We start from the raw sequence: 12051 nt of genomic DNA, 5'->3' as shown, positions 1-12051 counted from the left end.
ATAGAGTGAATTTGTGTGCAGTATATTATCTACATACACAAAATGAATTCATACATACGTACGTACGTACGTACATGATATTAGTATGTTACGCTAAACAGTTAGTTCGTCTTACTTGAGATTGGCCGCGCCGTGACCGAAATCGGATAGGAGAATATTAGAGACTGATTATGATCAGCTACAAAATTATCATTTAGTTTGTTTGTGTGCCAGCTATATAACTGGCACATAATCCTCTTCGCTCTTAAACTTTATATTAATAACAGTCATATAAATTATTATTTTAATTACAATCAAAGTTTCTTGTAAATAATTATCAAATGAATTATAACATGAAGATGATTTATTGCAAGATATACAATAAACTAGTGGTCGCCCGCGTATTCGCTCGCGTTTTAGCGGTTGCTCGTCAGGTATTCAGCATAAAAAGAAGCATATGTCCTTCCTTGGAGATCAAACTTGCTTCATGTAGAATTTTATCAAATTCGGTTCGGCCGTGATCGAGGCATACATACAGACAGAGTTAATTTCGTATTAATAATATTTACTAGTTTAGATGTAAAATGAGAGATACCCACCCATTCTGCACAAAGTTTACCGCGAGTACAAATGTTTAATATATTACGTAATTAATGATATATCACTTGAACAAAAATATTATCAAAGTGTATCTGTGTGTGTGTCAAGCGGATCACTACAGTAAATAAGTATTGATAACCCTTTCTCATTAAAGGTCTACACTTGTACTTGGGTGGTCAACTTTTAGTACCTACACATTTAATAAATAGATCGTTTAATTATAATTATAATTTTATTTATAAACTAGCTGTGCCCACGACTTCGTGCGCGTTTGAATTATCATTATTATTATTGAATTAACAAAAAAGTTATTGTTGTAGCCTAAATTAGTCCTTATTACATCAGTTATCCGTCAATCAAAGTCCCGTCAAAATCGGTCCAGCCGTTCCAGAGATTAGCCGGAACAAAAAGAGAGACCGAATTTTTTTTTAAATGTATCAGCACAACGTTTTTTATATAAAATTTAAGTGAAAAATATTGAAATATTGATCGGATGAGGCGCAGGATTTAAGAGCGAGCGCAGCGCCTTTAAATCAAAAACTTAAAAAAACATATATGTTCTTTAACATAGGCTATGTTAATACATAGGATTTTTAAAACGATCTCATAGTCTACGCTCTAATTGGCTTGGACTATGAGGACTTAGTGAGGAACAAATTTTTAATATACTACACAGAAAGATCAAAAACGAGTGATCATACGCAGTAAAACAAAATAAAAGGGCGCTGTTCAATCTATTTGCGGATGATGATTGATGGACAGATTCAAAAATATTCATCAAAATTACGTTTTTACATAATATCAAAAATGTATGGTTTACTTATATATCTACCCAATATTTATTTACTTTTACCATTTCACCTTATTCATTTCCATAAAAGGTATAACTTTAATTTAACTAATATTGACTGAGATGTATTTATACATTTAATTTGAGTAGACTATTCAATAACAATTACATAGCCAGCCAACACTAATCCCTAAAAACCGACTTTAAAAATGAATAATAATGTCCAATACCTATTGGGTAAATTGTTCCTTTTATTTTTAATAGACCCAATGCAAAAATAATTATCAATATCGGCTCATAAACAGAGATAACAAAATCCAAACATACACCAAAAATATATATTTAGAGTCTACAGTATTAATGCACAAATGTTTATAATTATTGAGGTAGATGGAATAAAAAAAAAAATTGGTAAGAAAAGTTTTATTACACATTTTGTGTAATAAAACAAAGGATTTAAATTGTTGTCATTTGACAAGAAACAATTTAATAATAAATTGTAACTAAAAAGTAATTCAATGTAATGAAAACTCCTTTAACATATTATGAAACAGGTGAAATTTCCTTATTAATTTCAACGGAACAACCACACATACAAATACAAATTTCAAAAATCTTTATTCAACATAGAGCCAGTTCGAAAAGAAACAACTCAGACCTTAGAAGAACCGACGAAAGAAACTCGACTTTTTCTTGTTAAATGTATTGTTGTAATAATAAATTATTTTATTAATAGTTTGTTTAGTAATCTGATTAGTTATTTTAAACAGAAAAAACATCTAGAATGTAGACGATTTAACATCTCCTTACATCGACATTGCGACGCCGACCATGGCACCTAAAATTATATCCTACGTGCAATTAAATTGGCTATCGATATAAATAATCATTGTTGGCTGTGGAAAACTGATCCGAAGACTATGACGCCCTATACGCTACGCGTGTTATGAACTCTGGTTTAAATTTTCATTAGATAAAATTAGATAAAAGATAATATCTACAGTTTAACACGCATTTCATGAAATATTTTTTTTTCTTAAATAAAAAGTTTTATTTTTATTTTTATTTGAAAGGCCGCCTAGTTATTCTATTAATCAGAGGTCACATATAAAGATATAATCACTCTATCCTGCCAGTCCAAATATAACAAATTTACGAGCACTTATTAGTAAAACTTTTTAACCCAAAGCATTTAACGCGAGTTTACATAAAACATGATCAAACAGATGCTCACCCCATACGGGCAGTCGAAAGTAAATATTTTAATATGACGGTAATGCATTTAAAAAATTAATGCACCTCACATGAGTCTACTGAAGCAGTGCGTTTTTGATGACAGCATACAATAAACACACGCACGTGTGGTGACCAACGGGGTCTGAGTTACGGAATTCAGCGGGGATATAAAATTTAGTATATTTCACATATTTGATTATGTTAAAAGAACCTTTAGACGGTAAAATGATTCGAAGGCTTTAATAACAACCTCTTGATATATATATACTTCATATTATATACGATCCGCCCCGTCTTCGCACGGGTTCGCAATGCTGATACAAAATAAATAAAAAATAAAAAAATACTACAGAATGTCTTCATATACAATCTTCACAGCTTTTTGTCTTTATACAACTGTCCCTGCATTTTAAAACTGTAATATCCATTTTTTCTCGTAAAAATTAAAGAATAAAAATGGTTATTTTGATCTATCTCGTAGGGTTCAGTTGCAATTTAAGCGCAAAAACTGTCTTTATTTACGACATCGAATTATCAGTATTTCTCAACTATATAATGCATAAGTTATACATATAAACATTCCTCTTGAATCATTCTATAAACCGCATCAAAATCCGTCGCGTAGTTTTAAAGATCTAAGCATACATAGGGACAGACAGCGGGAAGCGACTTTGTTCTACACTATGTAATTATAGTGATTTTAGATCTGTGTTATTTTTTTAATTTATGCACAAGAGTTCACAAGTTCACAAGAGAGAATTCACAAGTGAAAAAAATGTCATATGATTTTAAACTACTCGTCGGGTATATCTATTATTATGTGAGTGGTACGATATTATTGTACGGGTGCATACCTAATTATTAGATATGGACATGACGTGGATAAATTCTTTTAATTCGCTTCATCTTTTGAGTTGCGCCCGAGGATTAATGTAAAAAACGCCAACACGTTACGCGGCGTCGCGCTTCTTATTAATAATGTGTGAACTCTCGAAATAGATAAATTTCATTTTTTATCGGGTACTTCTCTATTGGAAATTTAAAATTTCTATTATATTTTTGAAACGAGCTTTTTTACACGCTGTATCTTAACTTAATCTGTATTTGTATTTGAATTTGATGAAATATTCCAGGTCAAATTTCTAATCGAAATCTAATCCAAAAGACTGAATTATGGTCACAATTTATCTCCTGCTTAATAGCGAAGGAAAACATCCTGAGAAGCTGAGAGAAGAGAGATATTTGCTGGAAAAAAATTTGACACATGCATATTAAGTCGCATGGAAGAAGCGAGTTTTTTTTTTAATTTATAAAAAGTTCTCGGTTTGGCAAATAAACCATCTGATCTTGTGGACGTAACCGCTAGTAGACATCGGAGCTGTAAGAAATATTAACCACTGTCCAATGTACCAACCTTGCTCAAAGCCTTACCAAAAAGTAAATGTGGTGGAATAATACTCATCCTCAAAAGAAATTATTCGTTTTTAATACTTTTAATTAATTTTAATCATATATAAAATAAAAATTAGAGTAGTAAATTTTATTTTTGATACATATTAAATAATCGTGATACTTACATCAATCCACGTCGCTATATTTTTTATGTCCAAGTATTTTATGATTCAACTGTATTCTCGTTACAATATTACCAAGACCACTTAGAATTTCAAAGACTTACCGCTCATCAAATGACCCTAGACTTGACTTCAGTGGAGTCTAAAGTATTGCCGGTCTTTTGAAACAGGCTTGGGGGGAAATCTGAGTGCCATCTCTGTGAGTTGGACAGGGATTTAGAAAAAATAGATTTGGCAAGGCTTGAATTTTAAATAATACCGTATAGCCTTTAAAAATAACGAGGTTCGTTCTATTTTAGTCTGTCACAACAAGAACCCACCCATTACAAATATAAAATAATATAAACTATCTTTTAATTATACATCAAGTAAAGTCAATAATTTAATTCCTTTTTTTATCGTGTTTTGACTGCAAGGTATACTATCTTTAAATGGTCTTTTGTTTCAATAATAAAAATTAGATAAATATTTTTAAAATATATAGAATTAAGTATTCAACGACCGAGTACATATAATAATCCTTATGCTATATCTTGTATATAAAACATTTGTATAGGAGCTTCATTGAAGTGTAAGTCACAGTCTTTATTAAAAATATGTAGAAGTTGTGGTTGCTGACCGCGGTTTCGTCTTTGGGCTTGGTCGTCAGGTAATGGGTATAAAAAGTAGCTTATTTCTTCCTTGGAATTCAAGCTTGCTTCATACAAAATTTAATCAAATTCGGTTGAGTGCTTTGGTCGTGAAAGACCAACAGACAAACAGATAGAGTTATTTTCGCAATTATAATTTCAGTATAGATTACATCTTGTTTTTACAAAGGTAAGTCTTATTTGCAGATAGCTCTAAAATAAAGGTATTAAAATATCGCTATGTACGGTAAGTAATGATAGCAGAAGTAAGCAAACAATAGTTATTCTTTAAAAAGAAAATAAGGAAAATTAATCAGTTTACTGTACTAATGAAATAAATTCAACTTGAGTATCTGAGATCATGACTAGATGTATGTAGATGACAAAATGAAATGGCAAACTTAAAAAAAATATGAGAAGAGAATGATGATTTAAGAAATCTGGAGCAGATTGAATTCGAATTTTATCTTTTTCTTCAGACGGTACCTAGAAAAGTACATCGATTTGAAACTTGCCATAGGCAAATAGCATAGTAGTTTTGGTAAATCTTATACGATCAATGATTCAAATCTTGGCTAGCTCAAATGAATTTCGAGGTGCTTAATTTATGTTTAGATTCATTATCTCGTAAGTAAATAAGTAAACTCCAAACTCCCTTGTAGAGAAAAGGATTTAACGTACAAGTCCTGACAGAGTTATCTAGGACTATCAGGTAGGACTTTGTGCAAACCCATCTGGGTAGATACCACTCACTCATCTGACATTTTACTGAAAACAGCAATATTTACTTTTATTTTCATGTTCTGGTTTGAAGAGTGAATGAGCCAGTGTAACTACAGGCACACGGGACATAACATCTTAGCTCCCAAGTTTGGTGGCGCAATGGCTTTATAAGAAATGGTCAATATTTCTAAGAGCACCATTGTCTATGGGCGGTGATGCCCATTTACCAACAGGTAGCACATTTGCCCGTTCGTCTACTTATTGAAAAGAAAACAAAATACACAGAGTATTTTGTTTTTTTGATAGAGAATAACTTCATATTAATATCACATTATGTCATTTCTAGTATCTAGTGCTGTTGCGTCTTATATTACCCATTGAAGCGATCATAAAAGAAGCTCTCTGGACAATGTCTTATATTATGGACATGAGATGTATAATGCATTATATCCTTTTGAAATATGCTATCAGACAAAAATAAAATATAGGTACCCTCCGTTATGTATAAGTATGTGTTCGTTGGAACTCATTGATTGCAATGTTTGTATAAATCTTGGGACAGTACTGTATTTTGTGTACATTATTTTATATTTATTTGTAGTGAACCCATTGCTACGAAATATATAATTATAAACATGACAATTAACAAATTAATATATGAATTAATTAACGCATAGTTAACTAGGTCAACCTGCGCTATAATAAAAGTATATCTGGTACTCACAAACTACCAGCCCCTGTTTTACCCCCTTAGGGGTGGAGTTTCGTAAAATCCGTTCTAAGCTGATGTCTACAACCTATAAGGAACCTACCTGGCTAAATTTCAAGTTTGTAGGTGCTATAGTTTCTGAGATTTCGTGATTGATCAGTGAGTCGTATTTCGCTTTTATATACATACATAGGTTGGTATTTAATATGAGATCATTTTCAATTTTTCCTTTAATTACAAGATATAAATTTATAGTTATATACTGTAATAAATATTACATGGTGTACCGGATTGATAATTGATTATATCGTCAACAGAATTTTAAAATTTGCTTGGCTCGTATCATAACTTAATTTTAATTTGCGACGTGTGAGCGTATAATAAAATGAAAACATTTTTTTCAACTTGTAATTGATTACATCATCATGTTACTGTGTTAAATCTAAATGAGCGAACAAACATGTAGACGCGACTAGCGAGTGATAACTATACAATAGTAACAGAATTAAATTTTACTAAACTGGACCTTATATAGGGAGTTGCGTAGCTACTATAGGGGAAAGCGGTTCGGTGTACCTGAGGTGACGGGGCCCTAGGAACAAAATGATGACTAGACGTACCTAGTTGTTGGTATAGGATATTTTGACGTTTATTAATTACTGTATTAAAAGTCGCCTAGGTATATAAATACTATTTTAATAAATATTGAGAGAGCTCATTTTTTTAAATGCGACGGGGCCTGTATTTGCGTAACTATTTATAAAAAGTTAAATACTTAGTTGCACGTAAGAGATCGTGGTCGCTATTTTCAGATTAGTTGTCATCGTCAGGATGGCCGAGCGGTCTAAGGCGCTGCGTTCAGGTCGCAGTCCACTTCTGTGGGCGTGGGTTCGAATCCCACTTCTGACAAACTATTTTTACATACAGTTTTATATAGATCTTTTTAAAACACACTATAACATAACTTTTTAATTACAGTTTGATACTGTACCTAAAAAGTTTCATTACATGTGAGTATATTTTACCGACTATAACTGCACGTTCCTCTAAGTTTTTATCATATATAAAATACTACGCAGTCTTAACTGATATTTGCGGGTTCAAAACCAAGCTATATTTTTATTGCATTTAATGTCTGTTTATCATTCATCTCGTGCTCGGAGGAAACCTACATGTGTCTAGTTTCAATGAAATTATGCCACATCTGTACCCACCATCCCGCATTAGAGCAAAGTGGTGCAATACGCATCAACCCTTCCCTTAAAGGGAGAGGAGGCCTGTAGGTATAAAGCGCAGTGAACCAGTACTTAATCCACTAGACACAACATTTTAGCCTCCACGACTGTTGACGACAATGTAAGGCATGATTCAAAGAGCTTCTCTTCTGTCTCCGGGTGGTGATGCCCACTTTATACCAGCTGACTCGCTTAAATATGTTTTAATAAGATAATTAAAAAAAAATTTAAAAAAGAACACAATCATGATTGTCTTAAAAAAACTACAAGAATTCATAACCAATTAAATGAGCTCAAAGTTTAACTGTCGGCGTTCCTTTAGATAAGTCATGAGTCAACCTTTGTTTAACGTGATTAAGAGATACAATCGTAATGTTCAGCTTCGTATCTAAATATAGCCTCATTATTAATATCCTATTTGATAAAATCTTATAATATGTCACGGGATAATAATATTTGAGTTTGAGAACCGTTGGGACAGATTTGAACCACTTGGATATAGTGCCAAATAAAACTGTACAGAATGACTTCGAATGAATGAATGGTATGCTTTTTATAAAAATATGATGATGATGTTTGTAACATCTTATGTATTAATAGTGTAAGCCGATTTTTGTCCCAGTGATTACGGGACGATGGATGCACATAAAAATTCGGTTATGGTCTCATTTCGAAGAGCTCCAGCCGTAGATGTGCAGAAATATATAGAGGATTCTTGATAGTATTTAACTAACATGACTGTATTTTTAGACATTGAAAAAGAGTAACTACTGAGTTTCTTGCCGGTTCTTCTCGGTAGAATTTACATTCCGAACCGGTGGTAGCTTTACTTTAAATAGTTTGTTAAATGACGATTCAAAAGTGCTTGTAAAAGCCTACTTGAATAAAGTATATTTTGATTTTGTAATTTACTAAATTGTTACGATTTAACAACGAATTAATTTTAGAGAGTGGATAAAAGGTGCTGGCCGGTCAGAGCGGTACTATGACTGTATAAGAAAAAAATGAAAAACGTAAACAGAATTAAAGGAAATTGTTATCGACAGACTCCAATTCCAACTGAACTAATGTAAACTATTTGACATTAAAAATTTCATTTGAAAAAGGTTTCATCATTTTGGCGCCAAATGTAAATGAGTGACTTGCAGTTTACAATGAAACTAAATCAAAACAAAACCTGTCATAGGTTTCGAAATTCCTAAAAAATCTTTGAATAAACTCGAAGTTTCGCGGGATACCCACTAGTTAATTATAATTTAAATAATAAGCAAGTATTGTTTTTTAACAAATTGAATGGTTATCGCTACCAAACTTCAATTACGTTTTTTAAATTACTTATATAAAAACTAAGATGTCATATAACTTATTTCTGTTCCTGTGTGGGAAAGGTTACTATACAATTAGTGAGTTTATGATTCATAGCACACCTGGGGAATGAAACGATCTCCTCCTGGCTATTCCTTTTCATATTGAATATTTTTAAATAATAGAATTGACAAAAAAAGACCCGCTTAGTTTATTTCGCCGGTTCTTGTCAGGTGTGGTGCTGTAGTGTTTAATATGATAATCAATAAGTAAGTGTAATGCTTCTATATTGAATAAAGGGATTTGAGTTTGAGCTAGCAGTACAGCACAAGTGAACTCAATTGTGTTTTCTTAGATTCGAATACAGATAACTGGTATCTCGTAAGATTCTAATGTAATCCGCTGGACCATCTCCAATACATCGTGATATAAAAGTTTATATGACTTATATGCTTCTATTCATTGTAGTCTTGTTTGGTGAGGTGGGGCTTGCGAATTATTTTGTACGCGATTGTACCGTTCCTTTTCCAAATAACCAATGACCGAAGTATAATCAGTTACAAGATCGTATACGGGATAAAGATTGTATGCTACATAAAATCTATTCCTAATGCTTGTTTCTGAATGTTTCCTATACACGTTGCTTTCTTTATTGCTTGTTTGTGTGTTCCGCGTTGGAAGTACCCTTTGCATTCCTTAATTCCATCGGGAAATACATTGAATTGCATACAAAAAGTAATTACTGACTTTTGACATCATGATGGACGTCGTTGACAATTGTTTTAATTCTTATTAAACTTATGCGTTTTGTTGTAAGTTATTTCCATTTCTACTTAGAAATGAATAATTCATTTATATATTTAAAGTCGTTATTTAAGGTCGCACGTATTTGAAAAATGAGATGCATATTGTTATTAACTTTTTGGATTTGTATTTCGATTTATTAGAAAATTCGGTTATGTAAAGGAATATCTAAAATGCTTAAGAGCGACTGTAAAACCCATCGCTTTGAATAACCAACTCCGCAGCCAACTGTTCTGTTTGGAATCACAGTTTTATTATTCACGCATGTTCCGAGCGGAATATTCAAAGAATTTCCTTTTGCACTTTGCAAGCTCGTGACTTTGGAAAAGTTCCTTGTTTTTTTAGATAGATTGAGATTACTTTTTAATTAAATTATTAAAATAACTTCAAGGATCTACTAGCCGCCTCTAGAAATTATATAACTTAATGGGTTGGTTGGTATTTAATTAAGTTTATTACTAATTTACCTATTTCAGATATTCTCAGCATCTGAATTGATCCTTGGTCAATTGACGCTTGGGAATTCTCGTAATTCACTTCAATTATTCGGGGTTTTCAAACACATCTGACCTTAATTAGTATGGAGACCGTCTTATGTAATTAAGTTTCTAGCCGCCAGTTCTTGAAATTATGACCAAAGTCATACCTATTTACTGATCTGACAAAATAGCAAATGCTTATTGGTTAGTGATGGCGTCATCGACTGCGCTTGACCAATGACCATTGAGACGTAATCAAATTAGTTAATCTGACTTTGATTATCGTTTCAGGAATCGGGTAGATATCATAATTCTTAATATAAAGTTTTGTACATAAATGCACTGCTGTGTAATTTTTGCTGAAACAAACGAATTATTGTCACGGCAATACAACGGTTCGACGTCCGGTGTTTCCCTTTGATCCGCCATGTGGTTCCGGCGTACGCACGTGCCAACGTTAAGATGGTCAGTTATTGCTTTTCTGAGTACGTCATATTCTTGCAGAGAATACGCGAAGGAATATGTTCAAACCAAAATAAACTTTATTGTATCTGCATTAGTATGAAAATCGTTTCAATATATATAACATTTTCGACAGCAAACGGTTATTCGATTTGTTATATTGTTGCATGGAAAAATATGCCTTAAAACAGTGGTTTAAGATGTAGAATCGTAAATATAAAACGCCAGTTAATAATGTTCAGTTCAAGGGAAAATACGCTGAGCGCATTAAGGTTTAAGTGTTGTTTTGGTGTGAAATTATAAAATGAATTTGTGATCCATTTAGAGCTTTCAAAGTATCAATGAGTCGTAGGTTATGAATGCGTCGACAAGACATGTCTTGTATTAAGTCCGAACATACAAATCAGGTATTTGTTTAAAATAGAAATTTTTAACCATTGCTTCGGGGGAGATCTTGGAAAATTTATTTCAAAAAGCTATTCCTGAGTAATATGTTGATGGTCGTTAAGTCTGATGATGACAGAGAGAAAAAGTTTAAATGCTGGTAGTATTAGCTGTTGAATCACAATTCTGATTCTTTGAATGATGAATGATGAACGAAAGATTAAAATTTAATAACACTGGATCATTTATTCGTCAACCGCCAAACACTTGTTAAACTCTGTCATGTATTCAAGAGCAAAGTTGTGTATTTATGTTTTTTCTCTTCCCATTGGAATTTACTTACCAACGTTTGGACCACCCGAATACGATCACGCGGTTTGAAGTTAACAGCTTCATATTGCTAAAGCTTATTAATAAAATAACAGTTGTGAACAATCAAAAGCGTTTGCGATCAAAAGAGCAAAGGCCAAAGATTGTTTGCGCGCCGCGATCACACTAATATCTGATTGTCTAACATTCAAATCGACATTAACAAGTCAAGTCGAGTCATTTGGATTATTACTTTTAATGGATACACATATACATACATAAAATACAATTATTTTCTAACCAAAATTCTAATTATGCCTTACCAATGACATTTTTTTAAATGACTATGATAGCTCAAGGATACTTAAAAATTATACTTGTGAGAAACATTATGAATTATTGGTACTGTAATTTTAAGTATTGGATAAAATGCAATTATTTTTAAATAACTCAATACGAATGCAGCTTTAACTTCGTATGTGGATTATTTAATCGATTTGTAAACATCGTTCATTTGCGAATCGACAACGTGTTTCCGATCATAAAATCAAAAATCAATAATCGGTTCTCGGTAACTCAAATTTTGTATAATCAGCGTTGTTCCTTTGATGGTGTTTTACAAATAAACCAAAGTATTGAAATACTTAATGCATGTAAAAAAATACGACTTTAATTACCATAAGGATATTGTTTTTTAATTTAACACAGGATTGACTGATTTTACAGTTTAGGTAGACAATGTTAAATGTATTGACTATCTCGTTGGTTAATTTGCTAGCTTAGAGGTTCTGGGTTCAGGGCAATATAATGTTACTGGGTTTTTCTGTTAAATC

At 32.2% G+C, this 12051-nt stretch overlaps 1 protein-coding gene and 1 non-coding gene across 2 annotated transcripts in view; both read left to right on the top strand.

Annotated features, from left to right (window-relative positions):
- The window catches only part of LOC113392050 (kinesin-like protein CG14535), a 368367-nt gene that overhangs the window by 42674 nt on the left and 313642 nt on the right, over window positions 1-12051 (top strand). The window lies entirely within an intron of this gene.
- On the top strand, window positions 7066-7149 carry Trnal-cag (transfer RNA leucine (anticodon CAG)). The gene has a single exon. It is a non-coding gene; the product is annotated as a tRNA-Leu (tRNA).

The sequence above is a fragment of the Vanessa tameamea genome, chromosome 10, assembly GCF_037043105.1.
Source record: "Vanessa tameamea isolate UH-Manoa-2023 chromosome 10, ilVanTame1 primary haplotype, whole genome shotgun sequence".
Classification (NCBI taxonomy): domain Eukaryota; kingdom Metazoa; phylum Arthropoda; class Insecta; order Lepidoptera; family Nymphalidae; genus Vanessa; species Vanessa tameamea.
The sequence above is the reverse complement of the archived record's forward strand: the minus strand, read 5'-3'. Positions and strand labels throughout refer to the sequence as shown.